Genomic DNA, 16,684 nt, shown 5'->3' on the forward strand with positions numbered 1-16,684 from the left:
ATATATATACATATATGATAGCCAACGTTAAACAGAATAGATTTTACAACAGATACTTTCACGAATTTGTATCGATTATATTAATTTTTAATATTAAATATTTTTTTTGCATTAAATATTTTTCAACAAAATTTGATTCAAATAAGAGCATGATTTTCATCAGCTATTTACTTGTAAAATTTTATTCGCGGAAAATTAATTAAGTATTTTCGGTTTATCGGTTCTATAGAATTTGGAAGTTTTATTGATGCTTCTGTATATTTATTAACGAAAAAGTACACATTAATCAATGAATCTGTCATTAAATCCTTACTACTTGCAAATTTACATTCACATGTGAGAAAAATTTCGCTATATTTTGACATTACTTTTTTTTATTAATCAGGAAATTATTATGCATTTAATTTAAATATGAATAGAATTTAATGCTCTTGATTTGCAATTTTTGTTTAACGCGAACAATTTAAGGATAATATGATAATTTGTTATTAAAATTTTTGTATAGAATAAAATTTTTTTGGAGGAAGTTTATTACGTTATTCTTTGAATAAAAAGGAAACACATCCACATTTAATTAATTATTTACTATTCGATTTATTATTAAGAGGTATTACAAAGGACTATGTATATATTTAGCTATCTACAATAGAAAAATTGCATTTTATCTTTCGGATTAAATAAGATAGTAATAGTTTGAAATATTTTTTTATTAAATTAACTGTGTTTGTTAACAATATGCATACACACATATACGCACATTCATAAATACGAGATCAAATCTTTTCGTTCAACAAAGGGCTGATCTACTCCTTCTTTTCGCCTATGAAAAGAAGCAAGTTTGCAAGATGCTTATCTTACTTACTTTAATAACTTAAATGAACAAAAGTTTAAACTTTTCATATAATCTTGGCAACGCTGTCGTCAATGTTGTTAGCTATACGGAATACTATTGGCTATCCGGAATATAAGAGGCATTTTGCCAAAAAACGCTGGAAAAATTGCAAAAAATAACATCACGGCCGTCAACTTTTAAACATTTATTGCGCACTTGCTTAGATCGAGTTTGGAACTTATTACCATTCCAATACACTTTATGTACCCTGCTGTCATGCATTATTCATCGAAGGTTTGGAAGAGCGTTACTTTTTAAACAAGTTAATTATAATAAAGTTTTTGCTAAAGATCGATATAGAATCTTTCTTAATTGAAGAAGAATTGGCCCTAAAGATGAATATCTCTAGCGCTAACGAGTGATTTAATAATATAGTTCAAGGAAACTATTTTGCTCGAGAATATATAGTATAGTCCGCGATTTACTGGGTGGTCCGTTATATCTTAATTAGTATGCATGCAGAATACGTGCTGTAGGCGTTTAGCGGTATAAAGTATTAAACATGATATAGAGGAATATCAGCTCTATGACCGAAAAGCATTACATAGAAGTGCTTACCAACGCGTGTTACAACGCTGCTGTAAATTCCTGACTCTTATCAGCAACGTCGCGAGAAATCTGCGTAGTCCGTCATTGTTTCGGCTTAAATGAAGAAAAATCTAACCCGAGGAGATTATATATATGTTTCGCACGGGGTGTACGAGTTTGCGAGATCAGCGTCCAACGAGCGTGCCGTGGACTCGCAACGGCGGACTAACGCGAAAGTTTGGTCATTAATTAATTGTTTTTCGCGATATATCCCAGTCTAATTAATTATTTATGCCTCGATTCACGGGTGGTCATTGTGCTAATAAAGTAATTAAACGATAATTAATCAGAAAAGTAATTAATTGAGAAATTAGGTGGCGGGAAGGGAAAGAAAAAGTGGAAAATGTGGTTATTAGAATAATCATGTGTATGATTATTAAAATAATTATATATATTCTAATAAAAGTATCTGGACAACTTCCTTGACATCGAACATAACGGTTAGAACATAAACGAGAGTAATCTTCTGTGTCGTTCTTCCTCGCGTGCGGTCGCTTTTAATTATCGCATTATAATAGGCGTCATTAAGCGCGTTCCCATTTGCTCTGATAGAATATCTTCGTCTCAGCAAAGCGAAAGTTTTTCACTTGTAAAGACGCGCGACTCTTTATCACTAATCACCGCACAGTTTTGAACTTAGTCGGCGTATTAGAGGAACGTTGCGTAATTAGAGCCAGTAATTGGAACGTCTGTTCCTCAAAGTTTCAACGTTGGCCACGTATAATCAGGTGTTTGGCCTCAAGGTGCGCGAGTGCAATGGCGCCTCGCAGATCGCAGCAACGAGATTTAAATACCAAGCGTTCACTAATCACCTTGCTAATCCTTAATTACCGCTCCTCATAAGGAACGCGCGATTGTTATTCGCATCGTGGCTCATCGCGTTGCGCACCTTCCGTTTTTGGAAGGTGAAATCTTCCCATAAATAACGGCAACACCGAGACAATGGCATTGCATAAACTCGCTTACGTATATATCAGACTTGTCTTAAATTATCGCGAGAATAATAGAGCTCGCGAATGCACGCTTAAACAGATTCGAAATCGCCCTTTGTGGTCGGTTCGCGTTCTCCCTCATGAATTTATAAATTCCTGCGGGGTTTAGATAAGTACAAGTAAAGCGTCGCGAGAGCTGCACGCACCCTTAGAACATATACATTTACTAGAAATACCATAGTCGTTCTGAATAACACAGCGTCTTTAACATCTATCCATTTTTATCTGTGTTTGAAATCTGTATTTGCGTGAGAATCGCGTTTCGCTCTAATTTTACATACCTTTACAATATTAATTTCAATGCCGTCAGAATTATAAGCTATAATCAAAGATTGTACTTAGATTGTAATCGACACATGCGCATTACAGTAAAACAAACAGACAAGAACAGATATATGTTGGGGACAATGCCAATCAGCTATGGCGCTTTCAGTATATATATTCTAAGCACGCACCGAATATTGTATAATCAATCGCATATGCGATATTGCTCGCGGAGCAAGCAACAGATTAAACATGTTGCGTTTAATCAGCTAATAAGAATGATAGTAATTGAGCGAATATGAGCTGAGTATGTTTAATATGTTTACTTACTGTCATGATACCTAGGATATTACGAAACAGTATTTTTCAAATCAACACACGAAATGTGCATAAATAATCGTCATTGAATGAAGAATAGCTATTAGAATAATCCGTTTTTAATGTGATGTATTATTGTAATAATTACTCTGTTTGTACCTAGATAAGTTAATACTAAAGTTAGTGTATGTAGGTATTTTCAATTTTGCGTATTAACCGTATTGGAGCAATCGATTTCACATAAATCAAAACTTATTCTATTTAATAAAACAAATTAATACAATAATTTATATTTTTGAAGAAGTAATACGTTTATATCAGATTTACTTTTATTTTTTTAATAGAATATGTATAGAATAGAATAGAATACATTTTTTTATACATATCTTGATAGTCATAATATACATGTGAATGTAGATGTGATCAATAGTAGGTGTAAATTGTAATAAAAAGTTAATTGTCATTATAGCTACTTATTGTTAATTGTTATCGTTACTTCTTTGACTTTAAAAAATTAAAATATAGTTATCGTGAATTGCATAAATATGTTTATTTCAAAATACACGACACCGAGTTCAAGAGATAATCCTAATTGAGGCATAATTACTTATGCGTTTGCCGATGTGCGAGTGGAGAGTTCTCGGGAAACTTTTTGCGCATTATGCATATCCACGGCCAGATACCTTACGGCTACGAGGCCGGAAAAGCCAAAGGCGTAAAGAGCCCGTGCTCTGAAATGAGATCCCTTTCTTCCTTCGAAACTCAACTAAATGAAAAACCCATCCCTGCGAAAGAACGCCGGCCATAGAGCTTTTATTGTTTTACGAAAAGCAAGAGCAGATAGAGAAAGATATTGAAAATACGCATATCAAAACATCTTGCTTAGCGAGCACCCTTCACCGTGATCGGCTTGCGTATCAGACGAACGAAAGTAAGGATTTTTCCACTTTTAGAACTTACTTAACTGGTATTCCAGAATTTATACAGACTCGATCGAGTCTTACGGCGAGAAATTTCTCTCATTACTCACGAAACCTTAGAATTTGCAATGAATCTAAAATCTTATTAATGAATCTATTAATATGTAATGTAGGTACTTTACCTTATATCAAGATATCAGTCTACAAGAAACTCTGATAGGTAAAGGATATATGAAAGATTATGATTGCACCTGAGGGCGATATGTCCAAGTGGTCTTTTCTTAGAGCAAAGGCTGCCTTTAAGGCAATGTAAAGTTTCATTACATAAAACGTTTCTTACATTCAGCTCCAAAATTGCATAAGTAGTTGGTTCATCACAATTCTGTTGTACGTAATTCATTGCGACCTGTTTACGATCGACAGGCTATACGGGCGTTCTTTTAATCTCAGAAATGGAAGCGCTAAGATCGATGTAAATATCGATTGTCGTTGGTACGATTTTAATTTCCAATGAAATTAATGGAATCACAGATTCGATTTACTTAATCGAAAGGAATCGTGAATCGAGCGAATCTTTGAATTTTCTGTACTAACGATCGAGGGGAAGGGAAAGAGGGGCAATCAGTCATAACCGGAGAAAACGGAAGTCAAGCGGTGAAAAGTGAGGTACATGGACCTTTGAAATATTTTCCAACTTACGATACTCGTAAAAACTTTATAACTTATATAAACGCACACACTTTCTTCACACACGACATAGGTATAGGTATTGTCTCGCACCCAAGAGCTATCGATCATTTTGATATTTCCTTCATTGACATGATTACCACATTCTAAAAGATATCAGTGTGGATTTAACACCGTGTGGTGTCTGTATAATTCTCACTGTGTTTGTGTTAATATTAATATCAACAAGATGTGAATTTAACATTGTGGATTTTAAATTTATCATGTTGATGTATACAAATAAATATTAACACCAACACGGTGAGAATTATATAGATACCACACATGGCGCAGTTAATAAATCCACACCAATCTCTTTTAGCATGAATAATTATTATTAATTCACAACTAACCTTTCTGTATATTTTATTATAACTTTAAAAAATTACTCGCACATTGGAATTTATATTTTTTAATATATTGTTTGTCTTGAATCAATTTTATTAATAGATTAAGATTTATCGTTTTCAATATCTTGAGATAAAATAATATTAAAGATAAAAATATAATAGAATTTTATTCAAGTTTCTTTTTTCTGAAAAATTAGTCAAAAAATTTGTAGTTAAAGGAAATCAACCATTATCTAATGCATTGAATGAGTTCTTATTTATTTTTGTATAATTGTTACATTCTTCTTATTTCTCTCAAAAATAATTTCAATTAATTTAAGGTGTAATCTCAGTAATGCTTGGGCTAAATTGTATAATATGAATCATTAGTGTCTACTTTTCTTCAAAACATCAAATAATTTTTTAAATAATTTTTTGAAATGGAAGTTTTTTATGTCTTAGATTTTTATATGAAGCAATTACATAATAGTATTTAATTTGTTAATAATACTATTTATGAAAAAATTAATTTACAAACAGTCGTGCATTTTCAATTAATTTACAACAGTTGTGCTTTCAGGATTATACTCGTATATATGATATTATTAATATTTTCATATTTTATTAAAGAAAAATTAATTTTAATTTAGTGACAAAATTTATGTATTTTCATAATAAATCATTATTATATCACACATGTAATCTATTTCTTTGGATTTTTCCTCTTGATTTTTTTCTACATACATTATTTTGTATTTATTTTAAAATTTAATTAATTGACATAAAATTCATTTTTGTCGCAGAGTTTAATTTAACTTATATTATTATTTATTCGTGAAATAGAAGCAAAAGAAAAGTTTGTGTGACAAACGGGTTTTACAAACGTAATTCATTGGACGCGAGTTATGACATGCGAGAAAAATCTCATTTATTTTGATGTACGCCGCAAGGCAAAATTACATACAATTTTTTTCTCTTGGACAAGGACGGGTTTGCAATGCTGCCGCTTACACGCATACAAGAATTTTCCTCCCTCTCGTCTTTCTCAATTTATTTATCCTTATATTCCCTTTTACAACGCCACTCTTGGAAGAAATTAAATTATTTACACAGTATGATTAAGTATTTTAAAAAACGGAATTAATGAAAAAGATTTAAAAAATACACATTGCCAAATTTACCTTCATGAGCAAATATTCTATTCTGCCTACTCCTAAATGCGCTCTCCTGACATAATTTAATTTATAGTAAAAATAACCGGTCCGGAAATCTAAAAAATAAAAGCAATTTAATTCTAGGATAAGCGCGATTAAAATAAATACACCATTGGCTAACAACAATTGTAAAATATCAATACGTGCTGTGATAGTTTCTAGGGAACAACAATGCCCGCACAATCGACGCAATTGGTGTATTAAATTGGTCACTGCAGATATACATTGTACGAGAGCGAATTGAAAGTACGCACTATTGTTTCGTTCACTGCGCGTAAAATATGTAAATTAATATACTCGTGCGGTACAAAAATGTTTTATACTATATTTTTGCATTTGATGATAGTAATATCTTTTTGAAATTGTTCCTATTAATATAGCGTTTACGAGTTAAAGCTTTTAAGGGATTTATGAACAATTGAGAATTATAATCCGTTCGTCGTATTCACTAATAAAATGTTTTAATAAAAATTGCTATAAATTGAAATTTCTTGAAACATATTGATTGTACGTTGTTTGAAGATATTTCGTAGCCATTGAATATTCTATAGAGCTACTCGAGTTAGGTCGAATTGTTTGGAGTCTCCAAACACGCTAGAATTCAAATGTAAAAGTTCAAAGCGAATATACAAGAGAATACCTATTCCATTGAAGCACTTTTGAAAGAAAACATTTTTTTTTTTTTTAGATTGACTTGCACCGGGAGATCACCCAGTTTCACCAGATTGCTTTTTCATATTTTTAACTTTTACGACACTACGCGGTTCCGTTACGTATAATGTTTTAGGTATTACCTATTACGTATTCGATTTACAATTGAAATTTCCCTCATACGTTTTGCCGACAGCGATTAACATCCTTTCATGTGAATGCCTCTAATGAAAAATGATTATGCAATATTTGTAATTTAATCGCTTATGCATATAATTGCATCAAAACCTTCTCCGGTATGTTGCGTTTTCGTATCACACCATTGTCTTGCCGTAGGAAAATGTGTTCCAGTATAATTTCAGGTAATAATGAAACATCTATCTCCATCTTTCATTGTATGGTACTAGTCAATCTGCATTTATTTTCAAGCATTAGGTGCAAGTTCCCATGATGGTACATAGGTAATACTTTATTCTCTTTATTACACACTCAGTATGTTATCGATTCATTTATGATTCGCTTGTGTGAGTACGTAGCAAGTGCACTCACAAGGAATAATAAAACATATTTCGTGAAGTTAACTTGTATTTTGCCTTTTTTCGTTTTTTTAGAACTATTCTCTCAAATCGATAGTTTAATAATCGATACTATTTACGGGAAAAACATTTACAATCGTTAAAAATTGCAAAGCGAGATTATTATATAGTGCAAATAGTGGTAGTATATGGTGGTAAATTTGGATTACAATTTAATTAATATTTGATGTTGAATTTTGGTCGGTTTGATAGTATTTTGAGAAATAATTCATGTAAAACGTCTCATAAATGGTTTATCCTCTCAACTTTCCTTACGCAGTGTGCAATTACTTACGTAAACTTTCAAGAAGTATATTCAAGATTTGGGGGGGTGGAGGGGAAGGAGAGGGGGGGGGCGGAGGGTTGTGCGAAAATACATCCTAACTGTATATATAAGTTCCAAGCATCTTGCCTTTCTCACAGTGGCACGTACATGTAAATATGAATTTCCCGTATTCACCCGCTCTCAGCTGTGTAACGCGTTGTCGCACGGGAATACGAGGTCCACGGAGTACAGACGACGTGGAGACGTCTACAAATACGAGGACGGTCGAGCAAGGTCTTTACCGTCGGATGGATCGAAGTGGCTTTACCGTTGAGCCGCGGATAAATCGGCAGTGCGGAAAAGCGGATATGCGTTGCTTTGCGTACGACCGCCCGTCGCGTCTCTCTCACGTCGTCCGCGCGCCGTTGAATTTGCCCCGAGAAAATAAGCAAGGAAACTCGACCGTGCGCGATATCCTCCCAAAACTATCGTCAATATCGTCCTCCCTCCATCTCTCTCTCTCTCTCTCTCTCTCTCTCTCTCTCTCTTCATTTTTCTTTTGCGCTGAAATTTTTCGACTGGAGAAAAGGTGTAAAGTCACCGAGATGCCGTTTATTTATATTTGCGCATGAGAAAGCATGAATATACATAGTCATGTTATGTCTTTTATCGCATATATGATATATAAGAAATAGTGAACATTTCAACAATAGCGTAAGAAAATAACTTTATAGTTGAGAAACGTTGTTGAAATAAATCAATTCTAATGCTGAAAGTTAGAAACTAATGTAGCAACCGTCTCTTCTCGAATTTATCTTAAAAAAAAAAAAAAGAAAAATCAGTTGCGAGTAATATCCATAACAGAAGGAAAAGCAGTGGAATACATTTACTACTTTATTCGTCCGTCTATGGACGTAAACATTTTCTATCAAGATTCGCTAACTTTTTAATGGCCTTTGGTTCGAAACTTTCCATCATCTTAACTCCGCCGTCGAAATAGTGTCTTGAAATAGCGAGCAACGAAGATAAATGACCTCTCTCAGATGCCTAGAGGCTATCTTTGGCCGTATTAATAACCAAATTAAATGCGAAAACCAGAATGTGAAATGCAACGCACACTTATCTTTGACTATGACGTATTCTTCATTGAATTGCAAAGATATAAACGGTTCTAAGACAATGAATTCGGAAATAAAAATTTCAGACAAAGGTCAAAGTTTATTAACATGCGCATGCATTTATATATATATATATATATATATATATATATATATATCCTGATTTTTTTTTAAATATCTTATCGATAATGGAATGTTTTTAGTACAGAGGCAAGAAATATGTATATAGGACGAGCGCATTGAATTGTGACTACATTACGCATATAATATGGATATATATTTACGTGTCATGTATATATTTATATAACCAATTTTCACACGTATACAATACGTGACACGCGTGAATGCGTATGTGTGCGCGCTTGGATGGGGATGTGCCACAATGGATTTTCCAATTTCACGTTGTCTTCTCGTTCGCGCATCGACGCTTCCGCCCGTCGGCATCATCCTTTGCTCTGGTTCGCTCGAAACCCCGTTCGGCAAGCTTTAACTTTAGAAGTATGTGCGGCATGTTTGTGTACGGCTGTGATTTACTCGCTCTTCGAGGGTACGGCCCGGGATTCTCTCTTACATTGCCGGGGTGGAGGAAGTGAATCAGGGCGGCGCGGTGGCGTCGGCGAAATTTGTCGATTTCAAACTCTCCGAGCGTGGTGAATTCGTCGATATACCGCCGCGGTATCCGATGTATCGCGAACCGTCTTGGAAGCTTCTCGTAATGCAACTGGCCGCGGGCGCTGGGAATCCCGGGCAAACTGATTCTAGTCACACAGAACTGATATCGCGGGCTCTCTCGAAGCGGGTACTATCTTGAAACTGGTGGCGAGATTACCACCATACCGTTTTCCAATTTAATGGGACTTGGGAGAATCTAGGCCGTATTTCTTAGATAAATGTACAGTTTAAATTGAAGATATAGCTGCACATATATAAAACTTATTCATTTTATTTTATTCAAAAAGTTTTATTTCAAAATTATTCCATGTCTTGAATATTATAAATTTTGAATGGGTTTTGATGGTGATATCTTTTTGGGAAATCTTTATATTGATATTAAAATTGTGTTTCTCTCTATTACACACACACACATTACGTATAATGAGATATTTAATATATGTAATCCAGAAATTTAAAATTTCAGGAAACAATGTCTTTTATATGTTTTACACATAATAAAATATTTTAATTTAAAAAATATCTTAACAAAATTAAAATTGAAATTCACATAATGCAGAAATTGTAATTAACGTAAATGTGTTGCTAGAATTATAATTATATTTGATGTTATAAGTTTATAAGATTTAAAAGAGTACGTATTCGTTTTCGTAGCCTAATATTATTGAAAAAATGCGAGTCAAAGGAAGGTAGGAAAGAGAAGAAGAGCGAGCTCGTAGGCTCTGAATAAACATGTTCATTAATTTTTTGCGAATTAATATTTTGCCCGCAATGATTCACCATCTTCAAATCCTTTATATTAAGTACGATATATCGAAATATACACAATATGTATATTTTTTATATTTCGACGTACGCTTTTTATAATCTTCCATTGTAACGTAATGACTTTTAGAAAGATAGTCATTTAAAGTATCAAGTATCCTTCAGCATTTTCATTATAGTTATACAATACATACGAATATTTTCTATATTATAACATATTTTATGTAGCCAATTATAAAGTTTTGTAAGGATAACAAGAATATTACAAAGAGAATGACAACGCCGGCATATTTCTTGGTAAAGAGTCATATTTCTTCATGTTCTTACGAGAAGAATTACTCGTCAGAGTGAATTATAGTCAGGTCGTGGCGCGTTACGAGCGATCGCAATTTCTCAAAACCTCCGCGACTTCTGTAGTCGTCTTTCCTTATTTTACTGGTACTCGGTATCTCTGATTGTATTGAATGCACCCTCTAGAGTTACGTTAATGCGATACCAAATCCGTATTGCTGATAAAGTTTGATTATGTTGTACGCCAAGAGTAGCTTGAATAATAATGATCCGGAATAAAAAATGCGATCGTACACGGAATACTGTATTTGTACGAACAAACGAATGGGCACGTTGAAATCGAGATGAGACGCGAGGACGACATCGAGAGGAGGCACTTGGCATCATGTCGGACAGCCTCGCGTGGGCTCGTATCATGCTAGGCGTAGACGGCAAAAGGAATGCAATAAAAAGAATGATACGTATCCTACGTTCATGTACACATGACGTTATGAGGAAGCGAATGTAACAATAGGCGCACATTATACTGACAACGGAGGTGGGGGATAAGGTGCAATCCTTATATGCGTTTCTACGGTCTACGTGGCCAACAATGAACTCATATTCTCATGTTTCCCCCGACTCTTCCTACCTTCGTGATTGTTGAACCACACTTCCATGGCGGCCTTAAACCGTAAACTTGTTTGAAACCCTAACGCTGCATGCACCAATCGTCACTGCTGAGGACATGTTCACAGTGCGCGCTTAATTTACTCGCACATGGGAGGTCTGGCAATCCGTGAAGCAATTTCTGCACGTATTCACATGGGAGCCGCTTATACAAATTCTTACCAGATCGATACTCCATTAATAGAATAGAAGAGAAAAATTGTTTTATTTTTAGATTATATAAATATACATATTTATTTATCAATTACTTTACGCCATAAAAATAGAAGTTTAGAGATTTATATACAATACCGAATAAAGCAATATTTTAGTGTTATTTAATTTATTCATAATTAGAATCTTTTCTTAACGGCATCCTTTTAAAATAATATTCTCATTTGCACAGGTGTCGAATCTGTTTGGTCTTGTGACATAAATTATTGATGATATTTTAAAAAAGATTGCATAGTCTATAATTTAGAGTGAAAGATTTTTTTCCTTTTTAAGATTCATATCGCTAATAGGTTCACTCCAATTACAGTTGCATATATAGAAACATATAATTGAATACTAGAAAATTGCCATCTCGATTTTAGTAATAAATATTAAATTTAAATTTATTAGAAAAAAACATTGATGAATTAACTTATCAATGTAATTAATAATCATAACTTTCACATAACAGGTTTTACATGTATAAAGTAATTCTTATTTAAAAATCAAATTACATTATAATCCTGTTTTATTAAATACATTAAGTTTTCACTGAAAAGTATAAACGAGAATAAATTTTTTTAACTAAAGTTCCAAAAAATTGATTGCTTAATGAGCCTAACAATGTACATGCGAGATAGCTTGTGAATAAATGGGCAGGATTTGATATTCTCTTGCTTCAATTACACTTCTATCAGCCTAATTGCGTGTTGGATATATGAAACAGAAGCGTTTCGACTTTCGCCAGGATGCTGCATGTTCCACGGGTCACTTACTCTGCTAACGAACGTATTAGTTACGTTTTTGCTATTATGCAAAATTAGTTTAGCTTGCCCGCCTTATAGATGCTTGTATGCTTGCCAATTGGCGACGTACATGTTTGAACAACCTAATCAAAGGTGATATTAAATATTAAAGGAGATATCAAAAGAAATATTAAATTTAAAATCTATATATTTCTTAAAAATTTTTAGATATTCGAAACATATTTAGAGCAAATATTTGATTATTAGATATTCTAAATGCAATATTTTAAAGTTTTTATCTCCATTCAAAAAAGTGATCTTGTAGGTATAGCGAAAATTATCTAAGTACGAAAAATTAGCTAAAATAGACAAATTTCTAGCAAGTACTGCGATATTGGATATATGTATTGCATCTAATCATATAGATGACAAAGATAGAATTTGTGGTATAAATTCTATGCGTATGATACATAATTTTCCGAATTTTCTATCAGACAAAAAACAGCGATAATTCTAGCTGGAGCAGTAAAATTTTTTTTTGCGAGTATTCAGTATTCTCAGTTAATTTTTATGTTAGGTATATTTAGAATTTCCACAAAAATATCATAGTTCTAAATTTTTATTTTATAGAAATGTCAATCTGCTTCATATTCATGTCCCCATTTATATAGTCATTTTTAAATTGAAGTTAGTAAGGCAGATTTTTTTATTTTTCCTAAGAATATGAAATTAAATTTATTAAAATGATCAATTTTTCTTAAAATTATTGTGCATATAAATTGCGTATATAAAATATAGCTTCTCTGTCAAGAGGTTATATTATATACTTAATTTTTACTTTAACTTTTTTTTTGTGTATTGTTATTTTAATGTTATATATGTGTCATTTTTTGTACCGTAAAATAAAATATTTAACCAGCATAAAAATTGACAGTGATCAATGAAATATTCACAAAATAAGCTGAAATTGTTCGCAAGATGAAAAAATAGCGCAATAGAATAGCGCAATTTATTTATACAGATTTATCCGTTTTATTTCCCTGTTAGGAGAGAGACATATCGTTACGCAACGTATGTTTCATTCCCATTGTCACAGTCACAGAAGTGCTTTTTCTGTTAGTTTTCATTATATTCGGGTATTCGACAAAAAAAAAATAAAATATTGTTTTACATATCACTGTGAAACCATTTTAGTATGCATTTTTTTCGCGGGCATTTCGATAATCTATAAAGTCAAAATATCTTTATACAAATTTCATTTAGTTAATCAAATTAATTACTTTTTAATTTTTCAACAAAAATTATTTTTGAAAGTATAAAATTAAAAAAAAAATGTTTTTCAAGTTTTGTAGCGATGTATTACATTCTCATAGTTTTTTTGATACCATTACAGAGAAGGAAAACATCTAGTCGAAATATAACGATTATTATCATTCGCTTACTTCAACTTTCAAGTAACGGCATTTAAGAAACAATTATCGGTGAGAAGTTCTCGCAAGTAGTAACTTGCAGTAATAGCAACGCAGCAACTTTTTTCTCCGCACAACTTTTATACAATATTAGACAGAGCATTCGTCTCGCGGGAATATCCGCCGCTCTCCAAAGCGGCAGACGGAAGCAAAATTAAGAGCCGCCGCAACTATAGCGGACGATGGATGTAACTTCTTTCGATCGTCGTCTCGGCCTAATGATTTTATTCCACGTTCCATCGTGAGTCGCGTTCACGTTTTTCTACCGCGATCCTGATATCCCGCGATATGTTGCGCGCCGATACGTAGCGCGGTTCCGCATTCGAATAACAGAAACACGTGCTTCCTGGTCTTAGATCTCTCTTAGCACCTTTTATTTATCGTTTCACGCAGTTAAAATTCTCGCGTTCAAGTTCTGGCTCGGAACTTTTCCGGGTCCCGCCTTAATGAGCCCCGACAATCATCGCAGCCCGCGCATTCCGGTACCCACGCTTCGTGACGTGACAAGTTTTGCTCGCGTTCGCAACGAGAACGCATTACTTTACATGTCAAGTATCGGAATGACGTCGCTTGACGTCGTGTCTTCGCCATAGTATTCTGCCTTGTATTTACTGTCCTAAGAACATAAACATTTCAATGCACTTCTGAAACATTTCAGTGCTCGCTTTAATTTTGAAGGGATTAGCTAATTTAACCCTTTGTGCGTTAACCGACTTCACAAGTCCTATATAGTTTTGCGTATGATAACAATTAAGTTAACTCTGACGAATAATTATGTTAACTCTGTAATTTGCAGATGTTTCGTGCTTCTTTTGTCCCTTTCGCGTGGTACTTTCGTCTAAATGTTGTGTAGTTTATTACAAAAATTGATTTTTGAGATATATATACAACTGCGATTATAAGCATTTCTGATAAAGAAATATATTATATTAAATATGAAGTTTATATATGTATATTTTTTTATATTTGTGACTTAAATTGTTTATATAACAAGTATTATATTTTTGATTAAAATGTGAAAAAGATATAAATTAATTTAAGATTAAAAGAAATATTTTAGAATTTTTATATATCTTTAGCATATTATATTATTTATTAACGTCTCTTATACTAAAATAAAAATATCACATATAATACACACACACATATAATAGCGTTTCATGTAAATTATAAATTACAATTTTTGTTAGCACATAATTGTTAAACAGACCAGCGCGTAATAAATGAATTACACAATAGAAAATGTCATGCAATACGAACACAATGTACTGCAACTATATCCAATATGCAAATACTATAAAAACAATTGGAATTTTCCAAGTGAAAATTTAAATTGTTTTTGAACTGTTATGTCTGAATAACAAGCTAATGTTTAAACTGTCTTTGAGCAATTTATATAGGTATCCAATTCGAGCGATAGAATTTATTTCAAGCGTACACGATTGCGTGGAATTTGAATGCAAGTAGGATGAAGAATATGAATATAAAAAGTACAGCTAGTATATTTTTCAACTTTTACCATTTTATTGTACACTTAAGAAAAACAAATTTTGTTATCATGAGTATAATGAAAATGGCATGTTATTTTTATTGTTGATTAAATAATATGCATGATACTATATTAGTATATATTTTTTAACATTTCTAGATTGAATTTCAAACATTTTCATAAATATGTATTGTTAACATCGATTTAGGTTATATAAGAAATTATTCAAATTTCTTGATTTGATCTAATTGTTTATTTTTATTTCTGAAAAAGTGATCTTTTCGAAGCTATTAAATTAGAATAATACATAAATGTAAATTTTACGGAAAGAGATACCTCTATCATTTTGATATTAATTATAACGATTTAACAGAGAAACTAAAAGCAAAAGTAAATATCAATTGCACATAATATTGTTAATTAAAAATTATATGATTGCAACAAAGTTATTAACCGTTAACTTTATTAATTATAAAATTGAAAATAATTATACATTGTACATTCAGATTGCGCTTGCAGATTTAGTTAAAATAATGTTCATTTATAACCACTGACACAGTCGTACTTCTATAAACAGATTTACGAAAAACTTTCAGTCGCCGACGAAGTTAAAAATGAATTAGTTAAAAGCGCTTATAGTCTTTCCACTAAAATTAATCGTTATACTAACTATATTTTAACACTTTCTTTGTTTTTAGATTATAATAGATTACATAACTTTTACGTCTATAATAAATTATACAAATTTTTTAATACTTAATTACTTTATTTTAACACGGGCAAGTTCATATTTTCTGTTATCTATATTATATTTATACTTTTTTACATTATTCATTGTAAATTGTTAGAGATAAAATATGTATATAAAAATTTACAGTAAATTATTTATGTTTATTAAATATAAAATTTACTGCATTTTATCTATCCATCTGATTTTGATTCTATCGGGATAAAATTTCTTTGTCAATCAGGACGAAACTTTCGAGACTATCTATCACAAAATCGAACATACAATAAAACACGGTAATTAATCCTTACTTTGTCGTGGCGTACGAAGACTTTAATTGAAACGCGATATATAAAATCGATTTTGTTTTGCTTGGGGCCGAAATCTACGAACGGTAGCAAAAAAAAAGAGACAACGGTACATTGTGCTATCTGGCTGAGCAATTTTCTCATCGGTAGCATGACCGACGAATATCGTTTAATTGTCACGTGCAAAATTAGGACGATACGATGCTTCGCTGCGCGATTGCTTTCGTTGCGGATGCCGCGAATACTTTTTCCGCGTACGCTCATATACACATTCCGAGCCGTGTTTTTTAATTAAACATATCTTCTAACGCTGATAGGATACAAGTAGGAACAATTTGGAACGAATGTTGCGAGTGTGAAATTGCGTGATATAATACAATCATGTTAATCCAAACAGCTCTAAACATTGTTTTCGTAGCTACCAGATTATCTTCTGGAGCTTTTAAAATCTAATCTTCGTGATTTGCTATTAATTATTTTAAAGATGCAATCTAAGTTACTATG

General features: G+C 32.4%; 1 protein-coding gene across 1 annotated transcript in view; it reads right to left on the minus strand.

The window, feature by feature from the left end:
* Positions 1-16,684, minus strand: part of LOC108753446 — a 58,912-nt gene that overhangs the window by 18,515 nt on the left and 23,713 nt on the right. The window lies entirely within an intron of this gene.

This window comes from Trachymyrmex septentrionalis, unplaced genomic scaffold, assembly GCF_001594115.1.
Source record: "Trachymyrmex septentrionalis isolate Tsep2-gDNA-1 unplaced genomic scaffold, Tsep1.0 scaffold7, whole genome shotgun sequence".
Classification (NCBI taxonomy): Eukaryota; Metazoa; Arthropoda; class Insecta; order Hymenoptera; family Formicidae; genus Trachymyrmex; species Trachymyrmex septentrionalis.